Source organism: Odontesthes bonariensis, chromosome 8 (genome assembly GCF_027942865.1).
Source record: "Odontesthes bonariensis isolate fOdoBon6 chromosome 8, fOdoBon6.hap1, whole genome shotgun sequence".
Taxonomy (NCBI): domain Eukaryota; kingdom Metazoa; phylum Chordata; class Actinopteri; order Atheriniformes; family Atherinopsidae; genus Odontesthes; species Odontesthes bonariensis.
This window is the reverse complement of record NC_134513.1, coordinates 28168751-28184909: the sequence shown is the minus strand read 5'-3', so window position 1 is coordinate 28184909 and position 16159 is coordinate 28168751. Positions and strand designations below refer to the sequence as shown.

General features: G+C 43.9%; 22 non-coding genes across 22 annotated transcripts; 13 read left to right on the top strand and 9 right to left on the bottom strand.

The window, feature by feature from the left end:
- Positions 1-136: 136 nt before the first annotated feature.
- On the bottom strand, positions 137-208 carry trnag-gcc (transfer RNA glycine (anticodon GCC)). Its single transcript has one exon. It is a non-coding gene; the product is annotated as a tRNA-Gly (tRNA).
- Positions 209-490: 282 nt separating this feature from the next.
- Positions 491-562, top strand: trnae-cuc (transfer RNA glutamic acid (anticodon CUC)). Its single transcript has one exon. It is a non-coding gene; the product is annotated as a tRNA-Glu (tRNA).
- Positions 563-1292: 730 nt separating this feature from the next.
- trnag-gcc (transfer RNA glycine (anticodon GCC)) lies at positions 1293-1364 on the bottom strand. The gene has a single exon. It is a non-coding gene; the product is annotated as a tRNA-Gly (tRNA).
- Positions 1365-1646: 282 nt separating this feature from the next.
- Positions 1647-1718, top strand: trnae-cuc (transfer RNA glutamic acid (anticodon CUC)). Its single transcript has one exon. It is a non-coding gene; the product is annotated as a tRNA-Glu (tRNA).
- Positions 1719-2834: 1116 nt separating this feature from the next.
- On the top strand, positions 2835-2906 carry trnae-cuc (transfer RNA glutamic acid (anticodon CUC)). The gene has a single exon. It is a non-coding gene; the product is annotated as a tRNA-Glu (tRNA).
- A 762-nt stretch (positions 2907-3668) lies between these two features.
- trnag-gcc (transfer RNA glycine (anticodon GCC)) lies at positions 3669-3740 on the bottom strand. Its single transcript has one exon. It is a non-coding gene; the product is annotated as a tRNA-Gly (tRNA).
- A 1114-nt stretch (positions 3741-4854) lies between these two features.
- On the bottom strand, positions 4855-4926 carry trnag-gcc (transfer RNA glycine (anticodon GCC)). The gene has a single exon. It is a non-coding gene; the product is annotated as a tRNA-Gly (tRNA).
- A 282-nt stretch (positions 4927-5208) lies between these two features.
- trnae-cuc (transfer RNA glutamic acid (anticodon CUC)) lies at positions 5209-5280 on the top strand. Its single transcript has one exon. It is a non-coding gene; the product is annotated as a tRNA-Glu (tRNA).
- Positions 5281-6396: 1116 nt separating this feature from the next.
- trnae-cuc (transfer RNA glutamic acid (anticodon CUC)) lies at positions 6397-6468 on the top strand. Its single transcript has one exon. It is a non-coding gene; the product is annotated as a tRNA-Glu (tRNA).
- Positions 6469-7231: 763 nt separating this feature from the next.
- trnag-gcc (transfer RNA glycine (anticodon GCC)) lies at positions 7232-7303 on the bottom strand. The gene has a single exon. It is a non-coding gene; the product is annotated as a tRNA-Gly (tRNA).
- Positions 7304-7585: 282 nt separating this feature from the next.
- On the top strand, positions 7586-7657 carry trnae-cuc (transfer RNA glutamic acid (anticodon CUC)). Its single transcript has one exon. It is a non-coding gene; the product is annotated as a tRNA-Glu (tRNA).
- Positions 7658-8387: 730 nt separating this feature from the next.
- On the bottom strand, positions 8388-8459 carry trnag-gcc (transfer RNA glycine (anticodon GCC)). The gene has a single exon. It is a non-coding gene; the product is annotated as a tRNA-Gly (tRNA).
- A 282-nt stretch (positions 8460-8741) lies between these two features.
- On the top strand, positions 8742-8813 carry trnae-cuc (transfer RNA glutamic acid (anticodon CUC)). The gene has a single exon. It is a non-coding gene; the product is annotated as a tRNA-Glu (tRNA).
- A 1116-nt stretch (positions 8814-9929) lies between these two features.
- Positions 9930-10001, top strand: trnae-cuc (transfer RNA glutamic acid (anticodon CUC)). Its single transcript has one exon. It is a non-coding gene; the product is annotated as a tRNA-Glu (tRNA).
- A 763-nt stretch (positions 10002-10764) lies between these two features.
- Positions 10765-10836, bottom strand: trnag-gcc (transfer RNA glycine (anticodon GCC)). Its single transcript has one exon. It is a non-coding gene; the product is annotated as a tRNA-Gly (tRNA).
- A 282-nt stretch (positions 10837-11118) lies between these two features.
- Positions 11119-11190, top strand: trnae-cuc (transfer RNA glutamic acid (anticodon CUC)). Its single transcript has one exon. It is a non-coding gene; the product is annotated as a tRNA-Glu (tRNA).
- A 1092-nt stretch (positions 11191-12282) lies between these two features.
- On the top strand, positions 12283-12354 carry trnae-cuc (transfer RNA glutamic acid (anticodon CUC)). Its single transcript has one exon. It is a non-coding gene; the product is annotated as a tRNA-Glu (tRNA).
- A 771-nt stretch (positions 12355-13125) lies between these two features.
- Positions 13126-13197, bottom strand: trnag-gcc (transfer RNA glycine (anticodon GCC)). The gene has a single exon. It is a non-coding gene; the product is annotated as a tRNA-Gly (tRNA).
- A 282-nt stretch (positions 13198-13479) lies between these two features.
- On the top strand, positions 13480-13551 carry trnae-cuc (transfer RNA glutamic acid (anticodon CUC)). The gene has a single exon. It is a non-coding gene; the product is annotated as a tRNA-Glu (tRNA).
- A 730-nt stretch (positions 13552-14281) lies between these two features.
- On the bottom strand, positions 14282-14353 carry trnag-gcc (transfer RNA glycine (anticodon GCC)). The gene has a single exon. It is a non-coding gene; the product is annotated as a tRNA-Gly (tRNA).
- A 282-nt stretch (positions 14354-14635) lies between these two features.
- trnae-cuc (transfer RNA glutamic acid (anticodon CUC)) lies at positions 14636-14707 on the top strand. The gene has a single exon. It is a non-coding gene; the product is annotated as a tRNA-Glu (tRNA).
- Positions 14708-15823: 1116 nt separating this feature from the next.
- Positions 15824-15895, top strand: trnae-cuc (transfer RNA glutamic acid (anticodon CUC)). The gene has a single exon. It is a non-coding gene; the product is annotated as a tRNA-Glu (tRNA).
- Positions 15896-16159: the final 264 nt, after the last annotated feature.

The following is a 16159-nucleotide window of genomic DNA, read 5'->3' as shown; positions in this document are numbered from 1 at the left end:
AAATGCTTCCTTGGTTGAAGAGTTGCTAGAGTGCATTAAGCTGGAGACTGTGTTTCCCCTACAAGCCACCCATATTCTGAGCAGAGGTAGAGATAGCAAGGTACATTTGAAAGCTGATTATACAAGGTGCAGAGTATGCATTGGCCGGGAATCGAACCCGGGTCAACTGCTTGGCAAGCAGCTATTCTCTCCACTATACCACCAATGCCCTGACAGACCCTTATTTAGTCATCTATCAACTGTTTTTCTTGCAGGGCTATGACACACTCACTCTTACTCAGGAATCTTTCTATTTCTCCCTGAAATAAGAGAGAAGTCTAAAGCGTGAAACTTGTGCTTGCTTGGATTCATTCTCCAGATGCGCACAATTGCTTTCATCTAAGGCTAAAATGTTCACAACTTCAGTACAATGCACTATGCCAATTAATTTGCCAGTCAGGAATGAGTTTACCACAGTCTTGCAACCTGTACCGTGTGCACTGCTTTCAGGTCCCTGATGGTCTAGTGGCTAGGATTCGGCGCTCTCACCGCCGCGGCCCGGGTTTGATTCCCGGTCAGGGAATGAGGGAACCAAGTTTTGGCACTGTGAGTAGCGTAAACCAAAGACATTTCTGCTGTTGTTTTCCAATGACATGACTAGAATGTCAATTTAATCGAGCCCTGTCACAAATTCAATAGGACGTTGGTTTGTAAGGAGTCATCCTATGCGCACCACTTGATTTGAAATAACACTTTACAGCCAGCAGATTTACTACTTCTCTTTAGAGAAGGGCTCGCTTAACTCTTTCCAGCAGCTCTAGGACCATTGTGGCTTTTAAAAACTAAAAGAATGATCAAGTTTTTCTGATACTTTGATGTGTAACATGGTGCTTAATAACATTTTGAGCAGCAAAGACAAATGCTATTTGTCATTAAATGACATGGGCATCCACGAATGATACGGAAAAAGAGAAATTTCATGGTCTATTGTCCATTTGGACCATTTGGTGATCTGGCAGGTGCTGGCCGTCCATCCGTCTTGGATCGAGTTTGAGGGAGGCCCGTTTTTTGTGTCGTACGGCACTGTGGAATCTAATCTTCCCCACTTGCTTTGTAGAGGAACTTAGAATGCACATGAGAAAACAGACCATCACTTTAACTGAAGAGTCATAGCAAGAAATGCTTCCTTGGTTGAAGAGTTGCTAGAGTGCATTAAGCTGGAGACTGTGTTTCCCCTACAAGCCACCCATATTCTGAGCAGAGGTAGAGATAGCAAGGTACATTTGAAAGCTGATTATACAAGGAGCAGAGAATGCATTGGCCGGGAATCGAACCCGGGTCAACTGCTTGGCAAGCAGCTATTCTCTCCACTATACCACCAATGCCCTGACAGACCCTTATTCAGTCATCTATCAACTGTTTTTCTTGCAGGGCTATGACACACTCACTCTTACTCAGGAATCTTTCTATTTCTCCCTGAAATAAGAGAGAAGTCTAAAGCGTGAAACTTGTGCTTGCTTGGATTCATTCTCCAGATGCGCACAATTGCTTTCATCTAAGGCTAAAATGTTCACAACTTCAGTACAATGCACTATGCCAATTAATTTGCCAGTTAGGATTGAGTTTACCACAGTCTTGCAACCTGTACCGTGTGCACTGCTTTCGGGTCCCTGATGGTCTAGTGGCTAGGATTCGGCGCTCTCACCGCCGCGGCCCGGGTTCGATTCCCGGTCAGGGAATGAGGGAACCAGGTTTTGGCACTGTTAGTAGCGTAAACCAAAGACATTTCTGCTGTTTTTTTCCAATGACATGACAAGAATGTCAATTTAATCGAGCCCTGTCACAAATTCAATAGGACGTTGGTTTGTAAGGAGTCATCCTATGCGCACCACTTGATTTGAAATAACACTTTACAGCCAGCAGATTTACTACTTCTCTTTAGAGAAGGGCTCGCTTAACTCTTTCCAGCAGCTCTAGGACCATTGTGGCTTTTAAAAACTAAAAGAATGATCAAGTTTTTCTGATACTTTGATGTGTAACACGGTGCTTAATAACATTTTGAGCAGCAAAGACAAATGCTATTTGTCATTAAATGACATGGGCATCCACGAATGATACGGAAAAAGAGAAATTTCATGGTCTATTGTCGGACAAAATGTTTTTGTCCGCGGACTTGAACCATTTGGTGATCTGGCAGGTGCTGGCCGTCCATCCGTCCGTCCGTCTTGGATCGAGTTTGAGGGAGGCCCGTTTTTTGTGTCGTACGGCACTGTGGAATCTAATCTTCCCCACTTGCTTTGTAGAGGAGGAACTTAGAATGCACATGAGAAAACAGACCATCACTTTAACTGAAGAGTCATAGCAAAAAATGCTTCCTTGGTTGAAGAGTTGCTAGAGTGCATTAGCTTGAGACTGTGTTTTCCCTACAAGCCACCCATTGTCTGAACAGAGGTAGAGGTAGCAAGGTACATTTGAAAGCTGATTATACAAGGTGCAGAGTATGCATTGGCCGGGAATCGAACCCTGGTCAACTGCTTGGCAAGCAGCTATTCTCTCCACTATACCACCAATGCCCTGACAGACACTTATTTAGTCATCTATCAACTGTTTTTCTTGCAGGGCTATGACACACTCACTCTTACTCAGGAATCTTTCTATTTCTCCCTGAAATAAGAGAGAAGTCTAAAGCGTGAAACTTGTGCTTGCTTGGATTCATTCTCCAGATGCGCACAATTGCTTTCATCTAAGGCTAAAATGTTCACAACTTCAGTACAATGCACTATGCCAATTAATTTGCCAGTCAGGAATGAGTTTACCACAGTCTTGCAACCTGTACCGTGTGCACTGCTTTCGGGTCCCTGATGGTCTAGTGGCTAGGATTCGGCGCTCTCACAGCCGCGGCCCGGGTTCGATTCCCGGTCAGGGAATGAGGGAACCAAGTTTTGGCACTGTGAGTAGCGTAAACCAAAGACATTTCTGCTGTTGTTTTCCAATGACATGACTAGAATGTCAATTTAATCGAGCCCTGTCACAAATTCAATAGGACGTTGGTTTGTAAGGAGTCATCCTATGCGCACCACTTGATTTGAAATAACACTTTACAGCCAGCAGATTTACTACTTCTCTTTAGAGAAGGGCTCGCTTAACTCTTTCCAGCAGCTCTAGGACCATTGTGGCTTTTAAAAACTAAAAGAATGATCAAGTTTTTCTGATACTTTGATGTGTAACACGGTGCTTAATAACATTTTGAGCAGCAAAGACAAATGCTATTTGTCATTAAATGATATGGGCATCCACGAATGATACGGAAAAAGAGAAATTTCATGGTCTATTGTCGGACAAAATGTTTTTGTCCGCGGACTTGAACCATTTGGTGATCTGGCAGGTGCTGGCCGTCCATCCGTCCGTCCGTCTTGGATCGAGTTTGAGGGAGGCCCGTTTTTTGTGTCGTACGGCACTGTGGAATCTACTCTTCCCCACTTGCTTTGTAGAGGAGGAACTCAGAATGCACATGAGAAAACAGACCATCACTTTAACTGAAGATTCATAGCAAAAAATGCTTCCTTGGTTGAAGAGTTGCTAGAGTGCATTAGCTTGAGACTGTGTTTTCCCTACAAGCCACCCATTGTCTGAACAGAGGTAGAGATAGCAAGGTACATTTGAAAGCTGATTATACAAGGAGCAGACAATGCATTGGCCGGGAATCGAACCCGGGTCAACTGCTTGGCAAGCAGCTATTCTCTCCACTATACCACCAATGCCCTGACAGACCCTTATTTAGTCATCTATCAACTGTTTTTCTTGCAGGGCTATGACACACTCACTCTTACTCAGGAATCTTTCTATTTCTCCCTGAAATAAGAGAGAAGTCTAAAGCATGAAACTTGTGCTTGCTTGGATTCATTCTCCAGATGCGCACAATTGCTTTCATCTAAGGCTAAAATGTTCACAACTTCAGTACAATGCACTGTGCCAATTAATTTGCCAGTTAGGATTGAGTTTACCACAGTCTTGCAACCTGTACCGTGTGCACTGCTTTCGGGTCCCTGATGTTTTAGTGGCTAGGATTCGGCGCTCTCACCGCCGCGGCCCGGGTTCGATTCCCGGTCAGGGAATGAGGGAACCAGGTTTTGGCACTGTTAGTAGCGTAAACCAAAGACATTTCTGCTGTTTTTTTCCAATGACATGACAAGAATGTCAATTTAATCGAGCCCTGTCACAAATTCAATAGGACGTTGGTTTGTAAGGAGTCATCCTATGCGCACCACTTGATTTGAAATAACACTTTACAGCCAGCAGATTTACTACTTCTCTTTAGAGAAGGGCTCGCTTAACTCTTTCCAGCAGCTCTAGGACCATTGTGGCTTTTAAAAACTAAAAGAATGATCAAGTTTTTCTGATACTTTGATGTGTAACACGGTGCTTAATAACATTTTGAGCAGCAAAGACAAATGCTATTTGTCATTAAATGACATGGGCATCCACGAATGATACGGAAAAAGAGAAATTTCATGGTCTATTGTCGGACAAAATGTTTTTGTCCGCGGACTTGAACCATTTGGTGATCTGGCAGGTGCTGGCCGTCCATCCGTCCATCCGTCTTGGATCGAGTTTGAGGGAGGCCCGTTTTTTGTGTCGTACGGCACTGTGGAATCTAATCTTCCCCACTTGCTTTGTAGAGGAACTTAGAATGCACATGAGAAAACAGACCATCACTTTAACTGAAGAGTCATAGCAAGAAATGCTTCCTTGGTTGAAGAGTTGCTAGAGTGCATTAAGCTGGAGACTGTGTTTCCCCTACAAGCCACCCATATTCTGAGCAGAGGTAGAGATAGCAAGGTACATTTGAAAGCTGATTATACAAGGAGCAGAGAATGCATTGGCCGGGAATCGAACCCGGGTCAACTGCTTGGCAAGCAGCTATTCTCTCCACTATACCACCAATGCCCTGACAGACCCTTATTCAGTCATCTATCAACTGTTTTTCTTGCAGGGCTATGACACACTCACTCTTACTCAGGAATCTTTCTATTTCTCCCTGAAATAAGAGAGAAGTCTAAAGCGTGAAACTTGTGCTTGCTTGGATTCATTCTCCAGATGCGCACAATTGCTTTCATCTAAGGCTAAAATGTTCACAACTTCAGTACAATGCACTATGCCAATTAATTTGCCAGTAAGGATTGAGTTTACCACAGTCTTGCAACCTGTACCGTGTGCACTGCTTTCGGGTCCCTGATGGTCTAGTGGCTAGGATTCGGCGCTCTCACCGCCGCGGCCTGGGTTCGATTCCCGGTCAGGGAATGAGGGAACCAGGTTTTGGCACTGTTAGTAGCGTAAACCAAAGACATTTCTGCTGTTTTTTTCCAATGACATGACAAGAATGTCAATTTAATCGAGCCCTGTCACAAATTCAATAGGACGTTGGTTTGTAAGGAGTCATCCTATGCGCACCACTTGATTTGAAATAACACTTTACAGCCAGCAGATTTACTACTTCTCTTTAGAGAAGGGCTCGCTTAACTCTTTCCAGCAGCTCTAGGACCATTGTGGCTTTTAAAAACTAAAAGAATGATCAAGTTTTTCTGATACTTTGATGTGTAACACGGTGCTTAATAACATTTTGAGCAGCAAAGACAAATGCTATTTGTCATTAAATGACATGGGCATCCACGAATGATACGGAAAAAGAGAAATTTCATGGTCTATTGTCGGACAAAATGTTTTTGTCCGCGGACTTGAACCATTTGGTGATCTGGCAGGTGCTGGCCGTCCATCCGTCCGTCCGTCTTGGATCGAGTTTGAGGGAGGCCCGTTTTTTGTGTCGTACGGCACTGTGGAATCTAATCTTCCCCACTTGCTTTGTAGAGGAGGAACTTAGAATGCACATGAGAAAACAGACCATCACTTTAACTGAAGAGTCATAGCAAAAAATGCTTCCTTGGTTGAAGAGTTGCTAGAGTGCATTAGCTTGAGACTGTGTTTTCCCTACAAGCCACCCATTGTCTGAACAGAGGTAGAGGTAGCAAGGTACATTTGAAAGCTGATTATACAAGGTGCAGAGTATGCATTGGCCGGGAATCGAACCCTGGTCAACTGCTTGGCAAGCAGCTATTCTCTCCACTATACCACCAATGCCCTGACAGACACTTATTTAGTCATCTATCAACTGTTTTTCTTGCAGGGCTATGACACACTCACTCTTACTCAGGAATCTTTCTATTTCTCCCTGAAATAAGAGAGAAGTCTAAAGCGTGAAACTTGTGCTTGCTTGGATTCATTCTCCAGATGCGCACAATTGCTTTCATCTAAGGCTAAAATGTTCACAACTTCAGTACAATGCACTGTGCCAATTAATTTGCCAGTTAGGATTGAGTTTACCACAGTCTTGCAACCTGTACCGTGTGCACTGCTTTCGGGTCCCTGATGGTCTAGTGGCTAGGATTCGGCGCTCTCACCGCCGCGGCCCGGGTTCGATTCCCGGTCAGGGAATGAGGGAACTAGGTTTTGGCACTGTTAGTAGCGTAAACCAAAGACATTTCTGCTGTTGTTTTCCAATGACATGACAAGAATGTCAATTTAATCGAGCCCTGTCAAAAATTCAATAGGACGTTGGTTTGTAAGGAGTCATCCTATGCGCACCACTTGATTTGAAATAACACTTTACAGCCAGCAGATTTACTACTTCTCTTTAGAGAAGGGCTCGCTTAACTCTTTCCAGCAGCTCTAGGACCATTGTGGCTTTTAAAAACTAAAAGAATGATCAAGTTTTTCTGATACTTTGATGTGTAACACGGTGCTTAATAACATTTTGATCAGCAAAGACAAATGCTATTTGTCATTAAATGACATGGGCATCCACGAATGATACGGAAAAAGAGAAATTTCATGGTCTATTGTCGGACAAAATGTTTTTGTCCGCGGACTTGGACCATTTGGTGATCTGGCAGGTGCTGGCCGTCCATCCGTCCGTCCGTCTTGGATCGAGTTTGAGGGAGGCCCGTTTTTTGTGTCGTACGGCACTGTGGAATCTAATCTTCCCCACTTGCTTTGTAGAGGAGGAACTTAGAATGCACATGAGAAAACAGACCATCACTTTAACTGAAGAGTCATAGCAAGAAATGCTTCCTTGGTTGAAGAGTTGCTAGAGTGCATTAAGCTGGAGACTGTGTTTCCCCTACAAGCCACCCATATTCTGAGCAGAGGTAGAGATAGCAAGGTACATTTGAAAGCTGATTATACAAGGTGCAGAGTATGCATTGGCCGGGAATCGAACCCGGGTCAACTGCTTGGCAAGCAGCTATTCTCTCCACTATACCACCAATGCCCTGACAGACCCTTATTTAGTCATCTATCAACTGTTTTTCTTGCAGGGCTATGACACACTCACTCTTACTCAGGAATCTTTCTATTTCTCCCTGAAATAAGAGAGAAGTCTAAAGCGTGAAACTTGTGCTTGCTTGGATTCATTCTCCAGATGCGCACAATTGCTTTCATCTAAGGCTAAAATGTTCACAACTTCAGTACAATGCACTATGCCAATTAATTTGCCAGTCAGGAATGAGTTTACCACAGTCTTGCAACCTGTACCGTGTGCACTGCTTTCGGGTCCCTGATGGTCTAGTGGCTAGGATTCGGCGCTCTCACCGCCGCGGCCCGGGTTTGATTCCCGGTCAGGGAATGAGGGAACCAAGTTTTGGCACTGTGAGTAGCGTAAACCAAAGACATTTCTGCTGTTGTTTTCCAATGACATGACTAGAATGTCAATTTAATCGAGCCCTGTCACAAATTCAATAGGACGTTGGTTTGTAAGGAGTCATCCTATGCGCACCACTTGATTTGAAATAACACTTTACAGCCAGCAGATTTACTACTTCTCTTTAGAGAAGGGCTCGCTTAACTCTTTCCAGCAGCTCTAGGACCATTGTGGCTTTTAAAAACTAAAAGAATGATCAAGTTTTTCTGATACTTTGATGTGTAACATGGTGCTTAATAACATTTTGAGCAGCAAAGACAAATGCTATTTGTCATTAAATGACATGGGCATCCACGAATGATACGGAAAAAGAGAAATTTCATGGTCTATTGTCCATTTGGACCATTTGGTGATCTGGCAGGTGCTGGCCGTCCATCCGTCTTGGATCGAGTTTGAGGGAGGCCCGTTTTTTGTGTCGTACGGCACTGTGGAATCTAATCTTCCCCACTTGCTTTGTAGAGGAACTTAGAATGCACATGAGAAAACAGACCATCACTTTAACTGAAGAGTCATAGCAAGAAATGCTTCCTTGGTTGAAGAGTTGCTAGAGTGCATTAAGCTGGAGACTGTGTTTCCCCTACAAGCCACCCATATTCTGAGCAGAGGTAGAGATAGCAAGGTACATTTGAAAGCTGATTATACAAGGAGCAGAGAATGCATTGGCCGGGAATCGAACCCGGGTCAACTGCTTGGCAAGCAGCTATTCTCTCCACTATACCACCAATGCCCTGACAGACCCTTATTCAGTCATCTATCAACTGTTTTTCTTGCAGGGCTATGACACACTCACTCTTACTCAGGAATCTTTCTATTTCTCCCTGAAATAAGAGAGAAGTCTAAAGCGTGAAACTTGTGCTTGCTTGGATTCATTCTCCAGATGCGCACAATTGCTTTCATCTAAGGCTAAAATGTTCACAACTTCAGTACAATGCACTATGCCAATTAATTTGCCAGTTAGGATTGAGTTTACCACAGTCTTGCAACCTGTACCGTGTGCACTGCTTTCGGGTCCCTGATGGTCTAGTGGCTAGGATTCGGCGCTCTCACCGCCGCGGCCCGGGTTCGATTCCCGGTCAGGGAATGAGGGAACCAGGTTTTGGCACTGTTAGTAGCGTAAACCAAAGACATTTCTGCTGTTTTTTTCCAATGACATGACAAGAATGTCAATTTAATCGAGCCCTGTCACAAATTCAATAGGACGTTGGTTTGTAAGGAGTCATCCTATGCGCACCACTTGATTTGAAATAACACTTTACAGCCAGCAGATTTACTACTTCTCTTTAGAGAAGGGCTCGCTTAACTCTTTCCAGCAGCTCTAGGACCATTGTGGCTTTTAAAAACTAAAAGAATGATCAAGTTTTTCTGATACTTTGATGTGTAACACGGTGCTTAATAACATTTTGAGCAGCAAAGACAAATGCTATTTGTCATTAAATGACATGGGCATCCACGAATGATACGGAAAAAGAGAAATTTCATGGTCTATTGTCGGACAAAATGTTTTTGTCCGCGGACTTGAACCATTTGGTGATCTGGCAGGTGCTGGCCGTCCATCCGTCCGTCCGTCTTGGATCGAGTTTGAGGGAGGCCCGTTTTTTGTGTCGTACGGCACTGTGGAATCTAATCTTCCCCACTTGCTTTGTAGAGGAGGAACTTAGAATGCACATGAGAAAACAGACCATCACTTTAACTGAAGAGTCATAGCAAAAAATGCTTCCTTGGTTGAAGAGTTGCTAGAGTGCATTAGCTTGAGACTGTGTTTTCCCTACAAGCCACCCATTGTCTGAACAGAGGTAGAGGTAGCAAGGTACATTTGAAAGCTGATTATACAAGGTGCAGAGTATGCATTGGCCGGGAATCGAACCCTGGTCAACTGCTTGGCAAGCAGCTATTCTCTCCACTATACCACCAATGCCCTGACAGACACTTATTTAGTCATCTATCAACTGTTTTTCTTGCAGGGCTATGACACACTCACTCTTACTCAGGAATCTTTCTATTTCTCCCTGAAATAAGAGAGAAGTCTAAAGCGTGAAACTTGTGCTTGCTTGGATTCATTCTCCAGATGCGCACAATTGCTTTCATCTAAGGCTAAAATGTTCACAACTTCAGTACAATGCACTGTGCCAATTAATTTGCCAGTTAGGATTGAGTTTACCACAGTCTTGCAACCTGTACCGTGTGCACTGCTTTCGGGTCCCTGATGGTCTAGTGGCTAGGATTCGGCGCTCTCACCGCCGCGGCCCGGGTTCGATTCCCGGTCAGGGAATGAGGGAACTAGGTTTTGGCACTGTTAGTAGCGTAAACCAAAGACATTTCTGCTGTTGTTTTCCAATGACATGACAAGAATGTCAATTTAATCGAGCCCTGTCAAAAATTCAATAGGACGTTGGTTTGTAAGGAGTCATCCTATGCGCACCACTTGATTTGAAATAACACTTTACAGCCAGCAGATTTACTACTTCTCTTTAGAGAAGGGCTCGCTTAACTCTTTCCAGCAGCTCTAGGACCATTGTGGCTTTTAAAAACTAAAAGAATGATCAAGTTTTTCTGATACTTTGATGTGTAACACGGTGCTTAATAACATTTTGATCAGCAAAGACAAATGCTATTTGTCATTAAATGACATGGGCATCCACGAATGATACGGAAAAAGAGAAATTTCATGGTCTATTGTCGGACAAAATGTTTTTGTCCGCGGACTTGGACCATTTGGTGATCTGGCAGGTGCTGGCCGTCCATCCGTCCGTCCGTCTTGGATCGAGTTTGAGGGAGGCCCGTTTTTTGTGTCGTACGGCACTGTGGAATCTAATCTTCCCCACTTGCTTTGTAGAGGAGGAACTTAGAATGCACATGAGAAAACAGACCATCACTTTAACTGAAGAGTCATAGCAAGAAATGCTTCCTTGGTTGAAGAGTTGCTAGAGTGCATTAAGCTGGAGACTGTGTTTCCCCTACAAGCCACCCATATTCTGAGCAGAGGTAGAGATAGCAAGGTACATTTGAAAGCTGATTATACAAGGTGCAGAGTATGCATTGGCCGGGAATCGAACCCGGGTCAACTGCTTGGCAAGCAGCTATTCTCTCCACTATACCACCAATGCCCTGACAGACCCTTATTTAGTCATCTATCAACTGTTTTTCTTGCAGGGCTATGACACACTCACTCTTACTCAGGAATCTTTCTATTTCTCCCTGAAATAAGAGAGAAGTCTAAAGCGTGAAACTTGTGCTTGCTTGGATTCATTCTCCAGATGCGCACAATTGCTTTCATCTAAGGCTAAAATGTTCACAACTTCAGTACAATGCACTATGCCAATTAATTTGCCAGTCAGGAATGAGTTTACCACAGTCTTGCAACCTGTACCGTGTGCACTGCTTTCAGGTCCCTGATGGTCTAGTGGCTAGGATTCGGCGCTCTCACCGCCGCGGCCCGGGTTTGATTCCCGGTCAGGGAATGAGGGAACCAAGTTTTGGCACTGTGAGTAGCGTAAACCAAAGACATTTCTGCTGTTGTTTTCCAATGACATGACTAGAATGTCAATTTAATCGAGCCCTGTCACAAATTCAATAGGACGTTGGTTTGTAAGGAGTCATCCTATGCGCACCACTTGATTTGAAATAACACTTTACAGCCAGCAGATTTACTACTTCTCTTTAGAGAAGGGCTCGCTTAACTCTTTCCAGCAGCTCTAGGACCATTGTGGCTTTTAAAAACTAAAAGAATGATCAAGTTTTTCTGATACTTTGATGTGTAACATGGTGCTTAATAACATTTTGAGCAGCAAAGACAAATGCTATTTGTCATTAAATGACATGGGCATCCACGAATGATACGGAAAAATAGAAATTTCATGGTCTATTGTCCATTTGGACCATTTGGACCATTTGGTGATCTGGCAGGTGCTGGCCGTCCATCCGTCTTGGATCGAGTTTGAGGGAGGCCCGTTTTTTGTGTCGTACGGCACTGTGGAATCTAATCTTCCCCACTTGCTTTGTAGAGGAACTTAGAATGCACATGAGAAAACAGACCATCACTTTAACTGAAGAGTCATAGCAAGAAATGCTTCCTTGGTTGAAGAGTTGCTAGAGTGCATTAGCTTGAGACTGTGTTTTCCCTACAAGCCACCCATTGTCTGAACAGAGGTAGAGGTAGCAAGGTACATTTGAAAGCTGATTATACAAGGTGCAGAGTATGCATTGGCCGGGAATCGAACCCTGGTCAACTGCTTGGCAAGCAGCTATTCTCTCCACTATACCACCAATGCCCTGACAGACACTTATTTAGTCATCTATCAACTGTTTTTCTTGCAGGGCTATGACACACTCACTCTTACTCAGGAATCTTTCTATTTCTCCCTGAAATAAGAGAGAAGTCTAAAGCGTGAAACTTGTGCTTGCTTGGATTCATTCTCCAGATGCGCACAATTGCTTTCATCTAAGGCTAAAATGTTCACAACTTCAGTACAATGCACTGTGCCAATTAATTTGCCAGTTAGGATTGAGTTTACCACAGTCTTGCAACCTGTACCGTGTGCACTGCTTTCGGGTCCCTGATGGTCTAGTGGCTAGGATTCGGCGCTCTCACCGCCGCGGCCCGGGTTCGATTCCCGGTCAGGGAATGAGGGAACTAGGTTTTGGCACTGTTAGTAGCGTAAACCAAAGACATTTCTGCTGTTGTTTTCCAATGACATGACAAGAATGTCAATTTAATCGAGCCCTGTCAAAAATTCAATAGGACGTTGGTTTGTAAGGAGTCATCCTATGCGCACCACTTGATTTGAAATAACACTTTACAGCCAGCAGATTTACTACTTCTCTTTAGAGAAGGGCTCGCTTAACTCTTTCCAGCAGCTCTAGGACCATTGTGGCTTTTAAAAACTAAAAGAATGATCAAGTTTTTCTGATACTTTGATGTGTAACACGGTGCTTAATAACATTTTGATCAGCAAAGACAAATGCTATTTGTCATTAAATGACATGGGCATCCACGAATGATACGGAAAAAGAGAAATTTCATGGTCTATTGTCGGACAAAATGTTTTTGTCCGCGGACTTGGACCATTTGGTGATCTGGCAGGTGCTGGCCGTCCATCCGTCCGTCCGTCCGTCCGTCTTGGATCGAGTTTGAGGGAGGCCCGTTTTTTGTGTCGTACGGCACTGTGGAATCTAATCTTCCCCACTTGCTTTGTAGAGGAGGAACTTAGAATGCACATGAGAAAACAGACCATCACTTTAACTGAAGAGTCATAGCAAGAAATGCTTCCTTGGTTGAAGAGTTGCTAGAGTGCATTAAGCTGGAGACTGTGTTTTCCCTACAAGCCACCCATATTCTGAGCAGAGGTAGAGATAGCAAGGTACATTTGAAAGCTGATTATACAAGGTGCAGAGTATGCATTGGCCGGGAATCGAACCCGGGTCAACTGCTTGGCAAGCAGCTATTCTCTCCACTATACCACCAATGCCCTGACAGACCCTTATTTAGTCATCTATCAACTGTTTTTCTTGCAGGGCTATGACACACTCACTCTTACTCAGGAATCTTTCTATTTCTCCCTGAAATAAGAGAGAAGTCTAAAGCGTGAAACTTGTGCTTGCTTGGATTCATTCTCCAGATGCGCACAATTGCTTTCATCTAAGGCTAAAATGTTCACAACTTCAGTACAATGCACTATGCCAATTAATTTGCCAGTCAGGAATGAGTTTACCACAGTCTTGCAACCTGTACCGTGTGCACTGCTTTCAGGTCCCTGATGGTCTAGTGGCTAGGATTCGGCGCTCTCACCGCCGCGGCCCGGGTTTGATTCCCGGTCAGGGAATGAGGGAACCAAGTTTTGGCACTGTGAGTAGCGTAAACCAAAGACATTTCTGCTGTTGTTTTCCAATGACATGACTAGAATGTCAATTTAATCGAGCCCTGTCACAAATTCAATAGGACGTTGGTTTGTAAGGAGTCATCCTATGCGCACCACTTGATTTGAAATAACACTTTACAGCCAGCAGATTTACTACTTCTCTTTAGAGAAGGGCTCGCTTAACTCTTTCCAGCAGCTCTAGGACCATTGTGGCTTTTAAAAACTAAAAGAATGATCAAGTTTTTCTGATACTTTGATGTGTAACATGGTGCTTAATAACATTTTGAGCAGCAAAGACAAATGCTATTTGTCATTAAATGACATGGGCATCCACGAATGATACGGAAAAAGAGAAATTTCATGGTCTATTGTCCATTTGGACCATTTGGTGATCTGGCAGGTGCTGGCCGTCCGTCCGTCTTGGATCGAGTTTGAGGGAGGCCCGTTTTTTGTGTCGTACGGCACTGTGGAATCTAATCTTCCCCACTTGCTTTGTAGAGGAACTTAGAATGCACATGAGAAAACAGACCATCACTTTAACTGAAGAGTCATAGCAAGAAATGCTTCCTTGGTTGAAGAGTTGCTAGAGTGCATTAAGCTGGAGACTGTGTTTCCCCTACAAGCCACCCATATTCTGAGCAGAGGTAGAGATAGCAAGGTACATTTGAAAGCTGATTATACAAGGAGCAGAGAATGCATTGGCCGGGAATCGAACCCGGGTCAACTGCTTGGCAAGCAGCTATTCTCTCCACTATACCACCAATGCCCTGACAGACCCTTATTCAGTCATCTATCAACTGTTTTTCTTGCAGGGCTATGACACACTCACTCTTACTCAGGAATCTTTCTATTTCTCCCTGAAATAAGAGAGAAGTCTAAAGCGTGAAACTTGTGCTTGCTTGGATTCATTCTCCAGATGCGCACAATTGCTTTCATCTAAGGCTAAAATGTTCACAACTTCAGTACAATGCACTGTGCCAATTAATTTGCCAGTTAGGATTGAGTTTACCACAGTCTTGCAACCTGTACCGTGTGCACTGCTTTCGGGTCCCTGATGGTCTAGTGGCTAGGATTCGGCGCTCTCACCGCCGCGGCCCGGGTTCGATTCCCGGTCAGGGAATGAGGGAACCAGGTTTTGGCACTGTTAGTAGCGTAAACCAAAGACATTTCTGCTGTTTTTTTCCAATGACATGACAAGAATGTCAATTTAATCGAGCCCTGTCACAAATTCAATAGGACGTTGGTTTGTAAGGAGTCATCCTATGCGCACCACTTGATTTGAAATAACACTTTACAGCCAGCAGATTTACTACTTCTCTTTAGAGAAGGGCTCGCTTAACTCTTTCCAGCAGCTCTAGGACCATTGTGGCTTTTAAAAACTAAAAGAATGATCAAGTTTTTCTGATACTTTGATGTGTAACACGGTGCTTAATAACATTTTGAGCAGCAAAGACAAATGCTATTTGTCATTAAATGACATGGGCATCCACGAATGATACGGAAAAAGAGAAATTTCATGGTCTATTGTCGGACAAAATGTTTTTGTCCGCGGACTTGAACCATTTGGTGATCTGGCAGGTGCTGGCCGTCCATCCGTCCGTCCGTCTTGGATCGAGTTTGAGGGAGGCCCGTTTTTTGTGTCGTACGGCACTGTGGAATCTAATCTTCCCCACTTGCTTTGTAGAGGAGGAACTTAGAATGCACATGAGAAAACAGACCATCACTTTAACTGAAGAGTCATAGCAAAAAATGCTTCCTTGGTTGAAGAGTTGCTAGAGTGCATTAGCTTGAGACTGTGTTTTCCCTACAAGCCACCCATTGTCTGAACAGAGGTAGAGGTAGCAAGGTACATTTGAAAGCTGATTATACAAGGTGCAGAGTATGCATTGGCCGGGAATCGAACCCTGGTCAACTGCTTGGCAAGCAGCTATTCTCTCCACTATACCACCAATGCCCTGACAGACACTTATTTAGTCATCTATCAACTGTTTTTCTTGCAGGGCTATGACACACTCACTCTTACTCAGGAATCTTTCTATTTCTCCCTGAAATAAGAGAGAAGTCTAAAGCGTGAAACTTGTGCTTGCTTGGATTCATTCTCCAAATGCGCACAATTGCTTTCATCTAAGGCTAAAATGTTCACAACTTCAGTACAATGCACTATGCCAATTAATTTGCCAGTCAGGAATGAGTTTACCACAGTCTTGCAACCTGTACCGTGTGCACTGCTTTCGGGTCCCTGATGGTCTAGTGGCTAGGATTCGGCGCTCTCACAGCCGCGGCCCGGGTTCGATTCCCGGTCAGGGAATGAGGGAACCAAGTTTTGGCACTGTGAGTAGCGTAAACCAAAGACATTTCTGCTGTTGTTTTCCAATGACATGACAAGAATGTCAATTTAATCGAGCCCTGTCACAAATTCAATAGGACGTTGGTTTGTAAGGAGTCATCCTATGCGCACCACTTGATTTGAAATAACACTTTACAGCCAGCAGATTTACTACTTCTCTTTAGAGAAGGGCTCGCTTAACTCTTTCCAGCAGCTCTAGGACCATTGTGGCTTTTAAAAACTAAA